Genomic DNA, 14,910 nt, shown 5'->3' on the forward strand with positions numbered 1-14,910 from the left:
ATTTTTTTTAAATCAAAGCACATTTAAACTTTATTATGTTTTAAATTATTTTATTTTACTAAGGTTTAATTGCATTATTTTTTTTAATCAAAAAAAAGTTGTACTAATTAAAGAAATAGCGGGAATGTGAGATATTTCTAAATATTATATATATATTTATTTATTGAAATACTTATACATGGGAATGCTAAAAAGTCAGTATTTATTCATATGTTACGTAATTGAGTTATAAAATTCTTTAAGTATGTGACGTCATATTACATTTATAATTTATTGAAAAAAAATTCAGTTGCATTATAATGTAATATGATATTTAGTATTTCAGTTACATTTTTATGTATGGAGATGAAGTTTCCCCTTATCATTTCGTCACGAAATCACGTGATTTGTGACGCGAACTCTCAAATACATGACGAAAATGTTTCCTCAACTTGGAACCTCGTCGCAATGCATAGTAAGAGATTGTTAAATATAACGAAGAAACTTGAACGGAGACTAAACAATCGAAAATGAAGTGACCAAACTAGCCGCTAGACTGTATGGTGGTCAAGGAATTGGCTTCGTGCCAGGGGAAGATCTCGGGTTCTAATCCCGCTCTGGGCATGTGTGTAATTAATCTATCTGTTCTATCTGTCCTTGTGTTTTATGGCGAATCCATATATATTTTGCCCACGATAAAGTGTCTATTAGATAAGTGAGATATAATAGGCACCACAAGTTTTTATGACGAAATATTTCTTCAATTGTGACGAAATTAGTTCCCTCAAGGAATGACGATTCGTCACTTTGAATAAATTTTTGCTCGGAGCATAATACCAGGAAATGATTTGTCAAAAACAAAGAAATTTTCGCGAAATTTAAGCATCCAGTACAGATCCAGTTTTTACGTGTTAAAGAAAACGATTGGAAATGCTTTTTTCTTTTATACGCCTGCTTTTTTTTTTCTCTCTCGTAATGTTTATGAAATTTATAACTCATAAAAAAAAGTAGTTTAATTTACAACTTCGTATCCCGTGTTTATAAAGACGAAGTTCATTACGATCTACAGCAAACAAAATAAATATTTTCATTTAAAAACGGTCTCATTATTCAAGTAACTGTGTGTTTATGTTGTGCTATTCTAAAATTACAAGCGAAACAATTCGTTTTGAGGTTTCTTGGCTCTGACTTCGAAGCAATGACGCTCATCGTGGCATTGGGACACATTTAAAAATAGAAATTTGTCAGTCACCTCGTTTATTGTACTTTTTTTTTTCTTCTCCCGGGTTTGTTTCAATCCAGTAAGGTTTCTTCTCTAAGCACTTTTTTTCAAAATCGATCTCTCTTGTTGCTATTTTTAAATGTGTATTAAATTCGAAATACATATCAGGGGTCTGTTTAGAAGAAATTTGGGTCCGTTAACGGACCCTTCACAAAATGATTTTTCTTTTAACCCTTTGTAACTCAACAACTCTGATTGATGAAATATTTACGCGGATGTTAGAATACATCATATTAAGCGTGTAAAAAATAATGAAAAAATTAAGACCTTGAAATTAAAAATTTATTGATAAAAAGCATTTGTTGAACATCTCCAATATCGTGAAAAATAGCACAAAAATTCCAATATATTTAAAACTTCATGTGAAAAATTTTGAAATTGTTGTTTTTATGGTAACAAAGTCTCACACCACATTTTTCAATCCCTCCTTGGTCAAATATACAATCAAGGGGATTGTTGTAAAAAAATTGGATTTCCTGCAATTATGTCGTGGAACAATTCTTGTAGCTGCACCAAACTTGGTTCCCCCGAGTTTGCAATATTTTCTTTACCTGAATTTGGTTCGATTTTTTAGGTAAATCTAGCTCATTATAGGATTGAATTTTCGTGTATGTTGCAGATCTGTAACGCGGTGATACAAAGGGTTAATCGGACCTTTCACACATTTGTTTATCTTCATTATTGTTTTGTTAATTGAATAAACCCTTCCCAGTGCAGAAAACAAGAAAGATGGATGTGAACGAATTACGTTTTTGTCTTCGGCAGACGATTCTTCCATTATTCGTCCGAAATGAATATTCTGCTTTCAGCAGTATAGGTTAAATACCAAATATTTGTATGTTGCATCTCTAATTTAGAAGCAGCAATTGCTGTTTATTTTTGAAAATTTAATTTTTTTTTATTATAATTTTACAGTGCTGAGCATAATCTTGTATCGATTTACAATTTAAAAACTCCTTGAAAAGGTTTTTTGCAATTACCGGACCCTATTTGCACAAATTCATAAAAGCGGACTCTGATTGAAAGAATGTGAGTAATTTTTTCACAATTTCACGAAAAACGGACCTTTCACAAAATGTCTGGACAGACCCCTGCATATATAAATTTATCATTATTCTTAATTCATATCACTTCCCTACTATAATTTACCTTCATTTTAAATGAACAACTTGGTTAATAATATATCCTGATTTTCTTTAACTCTAATGGGTTAAGTATTTTTTTTTTTTTAAATTATTAAGACATTTATTTTCCCGTTATTTCCTTTGACCTTTGATGATAAGCCCACCCGACTTTGTAGGGGTCAGGAAACTGGCCTTAAATCAGAATGGTTCTGGGTTCGAATCACGGGCAAGACATGGATGTTCTTTCTTTCTCTCTGTACTGTCTGACCTTACTGTGGGAGCAACGTTGGCCCACCTAATACAGTGCTCCTGAAAGAGTGGCCAACAAATCTGCCCTTCTGATGCCTGTTTGACGAAAGGTCATTCCCCATGTGGGCATTGGAAAAAAAGTTAATAATAATAAGAAAATTGTGCAATAATAATCAGCGCCATGCAGGAGGGGTTAATTATTTGCTTATGTGTACGCATCATATTCTCTTTGACAATTACTTTAATCAAATTGACAATTTATTTTAAGTAAGAAAGAAACTATAGCCAAATATAATTAACATAAAAATAAATGACACCTTTATATTAAAAAACATTGCTAAATGGTTATAATTGCTAAATGAATATGAATTTTGGCTTGAGTATGAATGAATCTTGGGCTTAAATTCTATTTCAATAATGCAAAAATTCATTTTCCCTTTGTCACTTCAGCTCATCGATGCCCAGGAATCTTGTTTCATTCATATGAATGCCGATTTCTTTTTTAACAACTTGAACTCATAGCCACCTGGCCATAGCGGGTGGAAATGTATTTTGCGCCCTGATTTGCATATCTTGGTCACTGCGGTTTTTATAGTTTTTATCACCTTTTCTTCACTTTCCACTCCCTTGTTTTTTTAGTTTTTTTTTAACCTTTATTTTCCATTTTTTCATAGGCAATATGACGTTTTCTGTCTTAAAACACTTTTGTTTCTTAATGTACGTCTGGCAAATTCTTAAAAATGAGCGCCTATTTTTAAGCGCTTGAAACTAATCAACTTGTATTACCATCTTCAATATTTTGAAGCTAATGAAGTTTTTAAATCACCAAATAATATTTTTAATTTTTATTACTTTAAAACTCTTAAACGTATAAAGCATATATTTTCCATTTCATTACATATGATTCGCACTATTAAATTTGCACCTCGCCCTATTTAACAACTATTTTGCACCATTAAAATAATACTTTACGCTATTAATTAGGTACCTCAAACCATTATTTAGATACTTTGCGCTACTATTTAACGGTTATTGTGCTCTTAAACTACGAGCTAATAAACAGAAGCTTTGCACTATTGGAAAAAAAACTTTGTATTATTATACAGACATTTTGTACTATTTTACAGATGCTTCTTATTATTACATAGTTTTTTTGCGTCATATTACGAACGCTTTGCACTATTAAATAAATCATTTACTAGTTGAGGATATTATAACCAATGCCAACAATATGATGTTTTATTTATCGTGATTACAAATTTAACATGTTTGTCGATTTACGCGATTACATCATTTTGATTGCTTTAATTTATAGCACTGCATTTTTCTTCAAAAATACCGAAACCGACGGCAGATTTTATGTATCATAACCTATGCATAATTGCAATCGTAATTCGTCTGTATCATTATTATAGTGTTAAATGTTCACATTATAGTTCGCATGGCACCAGATTTAAGAATGTTAGTTTAAAGTATTCGAAATGTTGTTCCATGAACCAAATGCGTAGGGGAGAGTGGGGTCAATTGTAACAATTTTTACTTAACTATTTTTAACTAACAAAAAATCCAATATATTATTAATATTAATTGACAGACGAGTAAAGTAGACTATCCTCTACTGGAAAAAAAAATAAATAACTTATTTTAAATGTTATTATATTAGTTATTAACAATTTTTGACAGTCGTGCACTTGTTACAATTGTCCCCACTTACGGGGTCAATTGTAACAGTTCATAAACTCAACTAAAACATAGTGAATTATACATGTTATCATAGTTGTGATGTATTTTTTATTGATCAAAATAGTAGTGATATTTTAGGAGTAAAAATAATAATGAGCAGAGACCTAAAGGGTTAAACTTTTTACTTTAAGGGGTTAAAAATTTAATTTATGCTGTGAAAGGTGACAAATAAAATAATGCACATGCAACATAATATAAATGATATAGGAAACTGTTGGTGGTTCTTAAAGAGCTAAGTAATAGTTCGTAAACATAAGATTATTTATTTTCAGCTGTTACAATCGTCCCCAAGACACCATTTCAGCTTCATTTGTTAAATACAATGCTAGTTAATTAACAAAACTAATTTTTTTATTGAAATGTTAATTAAGGTGTCCACTTACATATTCGGTTAATAATTTTTATTTATTTAAACAAAACTACTTTGTTACAATACCATATTCTAATATTAAAAAAAGTACTTACGTAGCGTGAAAATATCTTTTGTGATGTAACTCTTTCAAAAGTACATAAGAATGGTTGCCAGCAGGGATGCACATGCAGATTTATTAAATACACCTTGTTCGCCACCTAGGAACCAAATCTAGAATCTGACACTCGAAATTTTTGCTCTGTTACAATCGTGCCCTGTTCCAATTGACCCCACTCTCCCCTACTGTTTAGATTTAAAGTGCAATTATATATTATTTAATTTTATTTAAATGTGATGCAGAATTCTCCCTAGGAATAAGAAAAGGCAGAGCGCTCTCAGAAAAAGGGCACTTTGAGTTTTGAAAGGGCACTCACTTAACACCGTGAAAATTTATCAAATTGTGTAATTTTATGTAATAACTGAATTTGATCCTCAACAATTTTTAAATTACCCTCTTGTACTATTTTATGTGTGCATTTCAAAAAATAACACTCACTCATTATCAAAATAAGAGAAAAACTTGTAGTATCTAAAAAATAATTAAAGACACGTAAAAAGACAATTTCTGTGCATAAATTTTTTTTCAAAAAAAAATAAACAAAAAAAAAAACGATTAGTTAAAAAAACAACTTGAAAGCTTTTTTCTATAATTTAAACTGAGAATAACAAAATCAACATTTAAAGGTGCATTTTTTTTCTAGAAGAAAATTATTTATTAAAAAAATAATTTTAAGATCATTACAAAATATATTATACCCCCCCCCCCGAAAAGAGAGATACTTATAAAAATTAAATCAGTTAGAATAATCCTAACAAAATAAATATTTGTAATAGTAATCAGAATTAAACCAATAAACACATTATTTTACCAGCGTGTAATTATTATTTAAACAGTGAGTTAATTTTTTTCAAAATGAAATATGAATAAGAAAGGCAGTGTTTTTAAGGGATGGCGGCCTATTTTAACAAAAAGGCGAAGAGACGCTTTTATAGGGGGCTCAAAGGGCAGGCAGATCGGGCCACCATTCTAGAATTGCTTAGGGAGAACATTAGTGGTGGTTTAAATAAATGTGGCGGGTAAATAATGTTCGATGGAGTCATTTTGGCTCCAGCCGTCTGTGAAAATGTCTACGTATTTGCATATAAGTCAAATAGTGATAATTTTTCCACATAAATCAAATGTAATTGCATCCAAATTCACTAAAATATTTTGAACTTTGAAAATAATAATCATAATCTATGTTTGATTTTTAATGGCATGCTTGGTGATAATATTTCGCTAGCATTAATTACGTAAACGTACTGTTTGAGTTAAATGGCCGTTAGAATCTGTATCAATGCATGCATAGTATTTTAAATCATTATTTGTTAAAATTATTGAGATTTTCGAAATTAGATCAGTCTTTTCCATAAATTTATACAAAATTAAGTTTTGTAATTTTGTCTATAGCTATTTTTAATATTTTTTTGTAATATTACCTCATTTGCTCTTGCGACTATTTTGGTCAATTAATATCAACTGGGCCGTGATGGATCAAGGAATAGAGCGCTTGCATGCCAATGAGATCACTCAGGTTCGAATCCCCGCCATGGCTGATTGATTAGAATTTCGCATCCGGTTCCACTGATCACAGGACTGATGTAAAATACCCTTAGTGGAAGACGGAGCATGGGTTAGAGACCCCTTGCCGTTAGGCTAACCGTGGGAGGTTTTCGTGTTTTCCCACTCCACGTACGGGTTAGTTCGACCAAAGAAGTTCTGCATGAAAGCTAACTTCTCCCAATACTTTATTCAGGAACAAAGCACAAGGAAACGAAAAATTGCTAAGTGTGCTTTTGGATAAAATCCATAGAAAAAATCCACCAAAGACAAATTTGTAAAAATTAGAGAAATAGAGGAAATAAATGCTTTGATCAGTTTGAGATCTTCGTAAAAAATTTATTGTTGATTAAAAGTTAGTTAATTCCTAAAAAATTAAGTGCGAATCAATGGAATAGATAACTGAAATGTGTTTTAAGGACAAAATTCACGAAGAGACGAAAAAGTTTCGTCGAAATTTTGAAGACAAATTTATGAACGAGAATTAGAAGCATTTAAGCTACCAAAACAATCGTTATTTTTCCTCTTATCATTTTGTATTTAAAGGTGTACTAGCACTCCATTACTATAACACGGCTAACAACCATCAAAACAGTGAACAAAAAATCCTGTACACATTTTCTCATTAACATTTGGCAGAAAATGATAAAAAAATTAAATGAATAAAATAAAAATATTCAATTTGTTGGGCTTATGAATATATTTCCCTTTTAATAGAGTGCATATTTTTTTTCTAATTTTATTACTCGCGTTGGTCCAAAATATTTCTACAAGTCAAAAAAAAAAAGAAGAAGAAAAAAGAAAAATCTTAACTTGTGAATGTGCTTAGCGTCTAAATTTCACTACAAATATATAAATCTAATCTCAACTCAAGAGCTTCCTACTCTCAGAGACTTTCCAGGTTTTGAAATAAGAAAGAAAAATGTTACTTTTGAAAGAAAGTTGCAGTTACAGTTGATGGAAATGAAATAAAAAATTAATAATAGGGCGAATAGGAAGAAAAAATGAAATAAAAGCCAGTCGTAATTCAACGACAGTTTCTTGCGTCTAGAGAAGCTGAATTTGAAGAACGTGCCTCTGTATCACTGTTGACAATTTTTATTTTATTAAGACTCAGGCTCTTCAAGCAAGAAGGCCTGTCACTATACAGGCCTGATTTCGAAATGTGAAAGAAAAAGACAGAAGTTGAGGGGGGGGGAAGCTTAGGAGGAGTGAGGAAAAAAATAACATCATTTTTCGTTGCCAGAGCTGAAGAATAAACGGTCTTAATTCAGATACAACAGCACCTGGCATTGCCACTAAAAATTGAAGATAAGAAAAAATCGTCTGCGTCACGTCTTCAACTTGAAATGTTAGGAACATCGTTCCCGCGTGGATGTTTACATTGAAGAATATTTTGCTTCTATCTAAAACGACTTAAAATTAAGTTTGCATGTGCTTTTGTTCTTTTCTAAAGTAAAAGAGTTTTTATTTTGGAAAGCCTTTGTTTGAAGTGTTTCTGAAATATCTTCGTTTATATTTTTAAAAAAAAAATCGAATTCCTTTTGTTTGCATTGTATTCTTCTGACAAATCTTCTAAAGCCGAATGAAATGATTCGCTCACGTCTCCGCATTGCGCTGCTCTGTTTAATAAAGATGTCGACATTTCGATAGTTTTCGCTTATTCCTGCCGATTTTAAATTTCTTTGTAAAGAGTTTCATGTGTAACAAAATGGTATTAAAAAAAACAATTAGATTTCTCAAAAGTTATTTACTTTAGTTAAATCTTTGTTTTCTTGTTATTATTGTTTTAAGAAATGTCTGTTGCATTCTGGTTTTTTAATTTAAATGAAGTTAGCTTACTAATTTTAGAGTTACGAAGTATTGGTAAAATTATGTTAAAATGCATTTTTAGTTTTATTATCGAGTAATGCCTTTAATTAGGCTTTAGCTTTAATCCATCAAAAACCCAACGTCCAATATATTAGTATTAGACAATATTTGATATGATTTTATCGCTTAAAATATTTTAGAATTTTTTTTTTCTGTTGGCATGCTTTTTTACCACAGTGCTGACGTAAAATATCCTCAGTGGTAGACGGATCATGGGTAAGAGTCCCTTTACCGTCAGGCTAACCGTGAATGGTTTTCGCGGCCTTCCGCTCCATGAGACGCAAATGCAGGTTTGTTCCATTAAAATGTCTTCCACGAAGGCAAATTTCACCCGATGTTTGTTCCAGGAGTTCCCTTGTCTTCTTGATTGGGTTCAAAATTACAAGGCTACTGTGTTGAACATTAGTAATCGTATACCTAAAAATGGGTCGGCTGTTCAATGACGGTTATAAAATAAAATAAAATTTCTAGGCAGAAATACAACTTGCTTTACTCTTGTTGGTCGTGATTTTTAATTACAACGGAAAATCATAAGAAATAGTAAAAAATTTTGGAGCAAATTACTATAACAAGTACGGGCACTCTGCGTGCTGGTACTTTACACTACGTGTTACAAATTACGTAACATATTACGGAACAAAACATCGAATGTACCGTAATTTTTTAGTAATAACTACCATAAAATTACTGGATCACTCTAATGAAATAAATATTACTGTAAAAATTACTGTATGATATTTTAGAGTGAAATAGATTTTACGAAAGATGCACCCCAAGTTTTGTTTCTTTATACCGTTATTTGATCCTGAATTTCATTCTAGTAATATTTTGGGGCAGTTTTATGCCAAATAAAAGGTATCTTACAATAAGCAAAAAATGCTGAAAGTTAAAATTTATCCTTTTAATTAAAATTACTAAAAAAAATACTAATTAAGTTTAATTTATTGAAATAAAAATATATATTATCACATTTATGAGTTTACTTTCTTTTAAAATACATATTTTTAAGTAAAACTCACATTTTCTGCCTTAATTTAATGCTTGGTTTTCTGAGATAAAAAGCTGTTTTTGAATACCGTTGCTTTTACACTTTTCAGCAAATAATGTGTTATTTTCAGAACTGTATTGTATATTGTAACTATTACATCTAATTTTATCCAACTATTGCCAACTTTTTCCATGCTAATTATGAAAACAACGCAAAATAACGAAAATCTACAACTTTCTAAAAATGCAAAACTTATCTAGTTTTTCAAAATTTAAAAAGTTGCAAAGATGTGCAAAAGTTAGGAATTATTCATTGGTTTTATAATTTTTTCATTAGGGTAGGCGATATTTTTATATAAAAAATTCATAAATGTTTAAAATATCAATCAATTTAAAAGCTCAATAAATGAAAGACAATAAATGTAAAGCTCAACATGATAGTTATAGTGGTTTAAAAATAAAGCTTTCTTTTAATAAACTTAATGATTCTGGAAAGTTTAGCCGTAAAGACTTTTTAAAAAAAGTGGGGTTTTTTTTTTGCAGACACCTTATTTTTATTTATTTTTCAAATTCCAAATGAATATTAAATAATAATACTATAATGGTTATCTATATTTTGAATAGATATGTAAAATAATTTTTTAAAAAAGAAAAATAATAATTGTTGAAATTTGATACATTTTGTGCGAACCTTAACACGTAACCTTTGGTATGCATTAATTTACCTTTGTTTATTTATAAATTCATAAACTTTTTAACTAATTCGTTAACTTTTATTGTAAATTCAACTTTAGTAAATAGTTTTTTAAATAGTTTTTTTTTCCGTAACAAAAAACCTCTTTCATAAAAATGATGGAGTAAAATAAAAAGCATTTTAACAATATTTAAAACTGTAACTTGTTTCATTATTTCTGTTAAAACTTAAAGCAAGTTTGAAAGCTAGTGAAAAAAATTTCTGGTTTGGTCATTGTTTTTTCAAAAATGAAAAAAAGTGCGTGAATGAGTTGTTTATCTTCTTTTATAGCAGGAAACTCGTGGTATAATAGTGTGTAAAATTTATGAAACAGTCTCTTAGCTTAACTAAACATTTGCAGTTATTATATCTTTTTATGAGAGGTTTTGTTTGCTTAGGCAATGTCATTTTATCACTTAAATCTCGTAACTAAATTATGATTTATTTGCTTTCATTCTGCTAATTTAAGAAATCCATCTATTGACTTATAATAGCTCCAATCCCTTTTTTAATTATTTTTTTATGCCGTCTTGTTATGGTTTTAGTAACACTGCTGTAACGAAAATATTCTTTTCCATTTTTTTAAGTGTAGAAAATAATGCATTAAACTAATTGCAAACGGCAAAGTGAAATGCTAATTAAAAATTTTTTAATGCTTGCTAATTGTCCGTTTACTTTTAAATCGATGTAACTTTTTTGTTTTAGTAAAAAAAAAAATGATGGAAACTTCGATTTCATTATGCTTTCTGTTCTTTTTCTTAGTTTTTCTTGTTCTCTATTTCGACTCAAAAATATCACGATTGTGGCGCCATCTACTTACTTTTATCGAAACTTTGCAGCATTACAACTTAAATGGAGAGGAAATAAAATCAACATTTAAACTATTACTTCCGTTACCCTGATAAAAAATTTTCTTCAATCGAGAACATGTAAAAAAGCAATATCCGAACGTTGTTACTATATTGTAAATCAATCGTGTTCTCAATCACAGTTACTTGGTAAGGTATTTAAAACCAGTAATTTAATGTTTTAAAACCAGAAAAGAAATTGTCAAAAATGCTTTAATTTGGCACCAGGGTTCCGAAATGCGTAAACCATTATCTCGTTGGCCATAAGCGATCTTGTAAATGTAAAAGTTAAACTTTTAAAAATCAATATCTTTTTTTTTTATTTTTTGATTGATTTGAGTTGCAATTTGAACGTGAGAATTAAAAACCGGTAAATAAATTTTTGATTGTCAATGTTATGTATTTTTCTTTTAGTGGAGTAACTAACATTAAATATTATTATAACTAATATTAAATAGCACTTTATAATATAAGTTATAATAATATATATTTTCATTAAGTATTATATACACTGAATAAAATTATTCATGTTATTTTTTTAATATTTTTTTTATATCCGTTGTTGAACAGCCGACCTAATCTTGAACCAATCCAGAAGACAAGGAAACTCCTATATCAGTACCCCCAGAGGTATTGATTTGTTATGGGAACATGGAGGACTTTGCGACTCGACATATTAAACGTGCATCAGTCACCATTTACTACACAGGGAGTCTTCGGCCGACGGGGATCGAACTCTCGGGCATGGGTCCAGCGCCCTACCGATCAGGCTATCCCGGCCTTATATTCATGTTATTTGGGATTTATGAATTGAATGGCTTAGGGTAATATAATGATAAACCACATTTTTAAATAATTTAGAAGAGCGCTTTTGTTGAACGACGCCACGATGTCCGTATACATGTTTCTGTTATTTAATAGAAAGTTTAGGGACCTTATAAAGTACCTCTCATGAAACAGTGTTGAGGAACACTTGGGTGCAAAAATGTCCCATGGACATTAACATTAGCCTGGTTCTTGTTCTATTGTTTGTTTTATTTTATTTTCAATGTGGCTCTAATATATCCCAGCTTTTATGATGCTTTTTCCTTAGAATGCCTAGAAAATAACAAAACGGTAAATTTTACCATTCCACTCAAAGTTAATTACCTTCATTTAGGGAGGAAAAAAAACTAAGTTTTTTTTCCACCGATATATATATTTTTTTGGATTTAATCCCTTTCACTGCGTTAAGTATTGAATGAAAAGTGGAGATTTAAATCAAGTACGATTAATTTCCATTAATTTTTTCGATTCTTTTTTCCAACAAATTATCTTTAAGGTTTTTTGCTCAATTTTTTCACTGAACTACCGTAGTTTTGATTTCAGTTTTTTCACCGAATAGCATTTTTTTTTCTGCACGTATTCTATGTAGAATCTACTCTTAACTTACACACTCTTTTTTTTCCCGCATATTTTATTGAGTGCGTCAAAATTTAATCCCCTCTTTTTCACGCAGATTAATATTAAAAGTGTATGGAAAGTTTTTCTCATTTATTATTCAAATATTATTTTTTTTCTTTTGGAAAAAAAAAATATTACTATGATTGTGTTGCTAACTTGATATGGTTTTTATTTATTTTTTATTATTATTATTGTTTTTAGAGTTGTGACTTTTAACACCTTTATATAATCAAAAGATATATTTAATGAAAAAGATCAAGAGTATTTATCATTGGATTTTCGCGTAGTAGAATAATCGAAATACTTTTCGTTATTTTTCACGGAATTCTTTGATAATAGAAAATCACTCCGTTAGAAATACTTTTTAGGAATAAATACTTTTTAAAACATGCTTTTTAATATCTAAAGTAGGAGAATACTTTTTCGTTTCCAGAATATTTTTAATTTGGTTTATGCGGAGCAGAGTCCGAAAGAATGAGGTTACTTTTTAGGAGTGAATACTTTTAAAAGCCTACTTTTTAATACCTAAAGTATGACTTACTTTTTCGTTACTGAATATTTTTTATCTGGTTTATGCGTAGTAGAGACCTTAATTATAAGAATACTTTTCTGTTACTGATATTTTTTTTCCACCTGATTTATGCTTAGTGAAACCTTAGATGTAAGAACACTTTTCCGTGACTAAATATTTTTCATCCGATTTATGCGTAGTAGAGACCTTAAATATGAGAATACTTTTCGTTGCTGGATATTTTTTTATGAAAGTTATGCGTAATAGTAACATCAAGTTTGAGTGTACTGTTTTCTTGCTAAATGTTTATATTATTTTTATATGTAAAACTTAAAAAAGTATTAATTTATTTGTGATTTTTTGTTAATGTATATGCCGATGTATGCGTAGAAACTTCATACTGTTTTCATCTGATATATGCGTAGAGACTTCCATACCGATTTCAACCGATATATGCGTAGAGATTTAATACTGATTTCAACCGATGTATGCATAGCGACAAACTTCATACTGGTTTCAATCGATGTATGCTGTAACGTATTTCTCAACAAACATACAGACAAACATGATTATAAACAAAAACAATTTATTTAAACATAACAAAAACAAAAATAAAAAACACACACAAATTTTCATTCATGACTCTATAGTAGAGAGGAGAGGATCTCCTGCGACTTACTCGCTTAAAAATCACTGACTGACTGACTATTACGCATGCGCAGTTCGTTTCTGTTCAGTTGTGGTTAGGGAGATATTACAATGCTTAGAAACTTTATACCGATTTCAACCTATGTATTCCTAGAGACTTCATACTGATTTCAACCGTTGTATGCGTAGAGATTTCGCACTAATTTCAATCGACGTATGCGTGGAAACTTCATACCGATTTCAACCTATGTATTCTTAAAGACTTCGTACTGATTTCAACCGTTGTATGCTTAGATATTTCGCCCTGATTTCAACCAATGTATGCATAGAGACTTCATACCGTTTTCAACCTATGTATTCTTAGAGACTTCATACTGATTTCAACCGTTGTATGCTTAGAGATTTCGCCCTGATTTCAACCGATGTATGCATAGAGACTTCGCCCTGATTTCAACCTATGTATTCTTAGAGACTTCATACTGATTCCAACCGTTGTATGCTTTGAGATTTCGCCCTGATTTCAACCGATGTATGCGTAGAGACTTCCTACCGATTTCAACCGATGTATACGTAGAGATTTCATATATGGGTCATTCTCACGAAAACTGTCATTTTTCAGTTCATAAAATCCCAAAAAAGTAAAGTGAATAAAAAGCTCTGAAACTTTTTATATTAATAGAAATATGTAATGGCATTATAAAGAAAGTATATATCCTATAAATTATACTTAATATTTAAATTAATTATTTTTTTAAATAATTAATTTATAATTAATTAATTTATAATAATTAATTAATTAATTTAATAAATTAATTAATTTAATGAATTAATTTATTAATTTTTTAATTTATTTTTCAAATTAATTCATAAGTAAATTAATTATTTTCACTATTTAAAAAGTGAGGGAATGACACTAATAGTGAGGGAATGATATTTCATTTTAATACATGCTTTTATCTAAGTTACATCTACCTAAAGTTTGAAAATGATAGCATGCTAAGTATATCTAATATTTATTATAATTTAGTCTTATATATTTAATAGTTTTTACAGGTTTGGGAAATAAAATAGACTGGCAAGATTGAACAAAAAAAAATTTAATAATATACTCATCTTGAATCATTCCCTAACTTCAGCGTCATTCCCTCACTTTATACACTAGTGAGGGAATGACGAATTCAATAAAATTTAAAAATAACAGTTAGGCCTAATTAATTTCTGAAGTCAATCACATACAATTATATTCATACAAGAAAGCAACGTATAATTATCCACTTTCTCGATGAAGTTGTATTTTATTTTACTCTAAAAATAGACGTGAGGGAATGACAAATGTAAAAAATTTTACCTGGTTCGATTCATTCAAATTTATTCCACAGCAAAGCTTCTTTAAGTTGAAGATGGAAACATACTGCAATTTTGTTCTATGATGCCAGTTGTTAACTTCTGAAGTTTTTATTAAAATATTTTTATTCTAAG

The 14,910-nt window shown here is 29.7% G+C and overlaps 1 protein-coding gene across 1 annotated transcript in view; it reads left to right on the forward strand.

Annotated features, from left to right (window-relative positions):
* Nucleotides 1–14,910, forward strand: part of LOC107451820 (uncharacterized) — a 326,140-nt gene that overhangs the window by 288,484 nt on the left and 22,746 nt on the right. The window lies entirely within an intron of this gene.

Source organism: Parasteatoda tepidariorum, chromosome 5 (genome assembly GCF_982258835.1).
Source record: "Parasteatoda tepidariorum strain Cologne lab strain chromosome 5, Ptep-v5.0, whole genome shotgun sequence".
NCBI classification, from domain to species: Eukaryota; Metazoa; Arthropoda; class Arachnida; order Araneae; family Theridiidae; genus Parasteatoda; species Parasteatoda tepidariorum.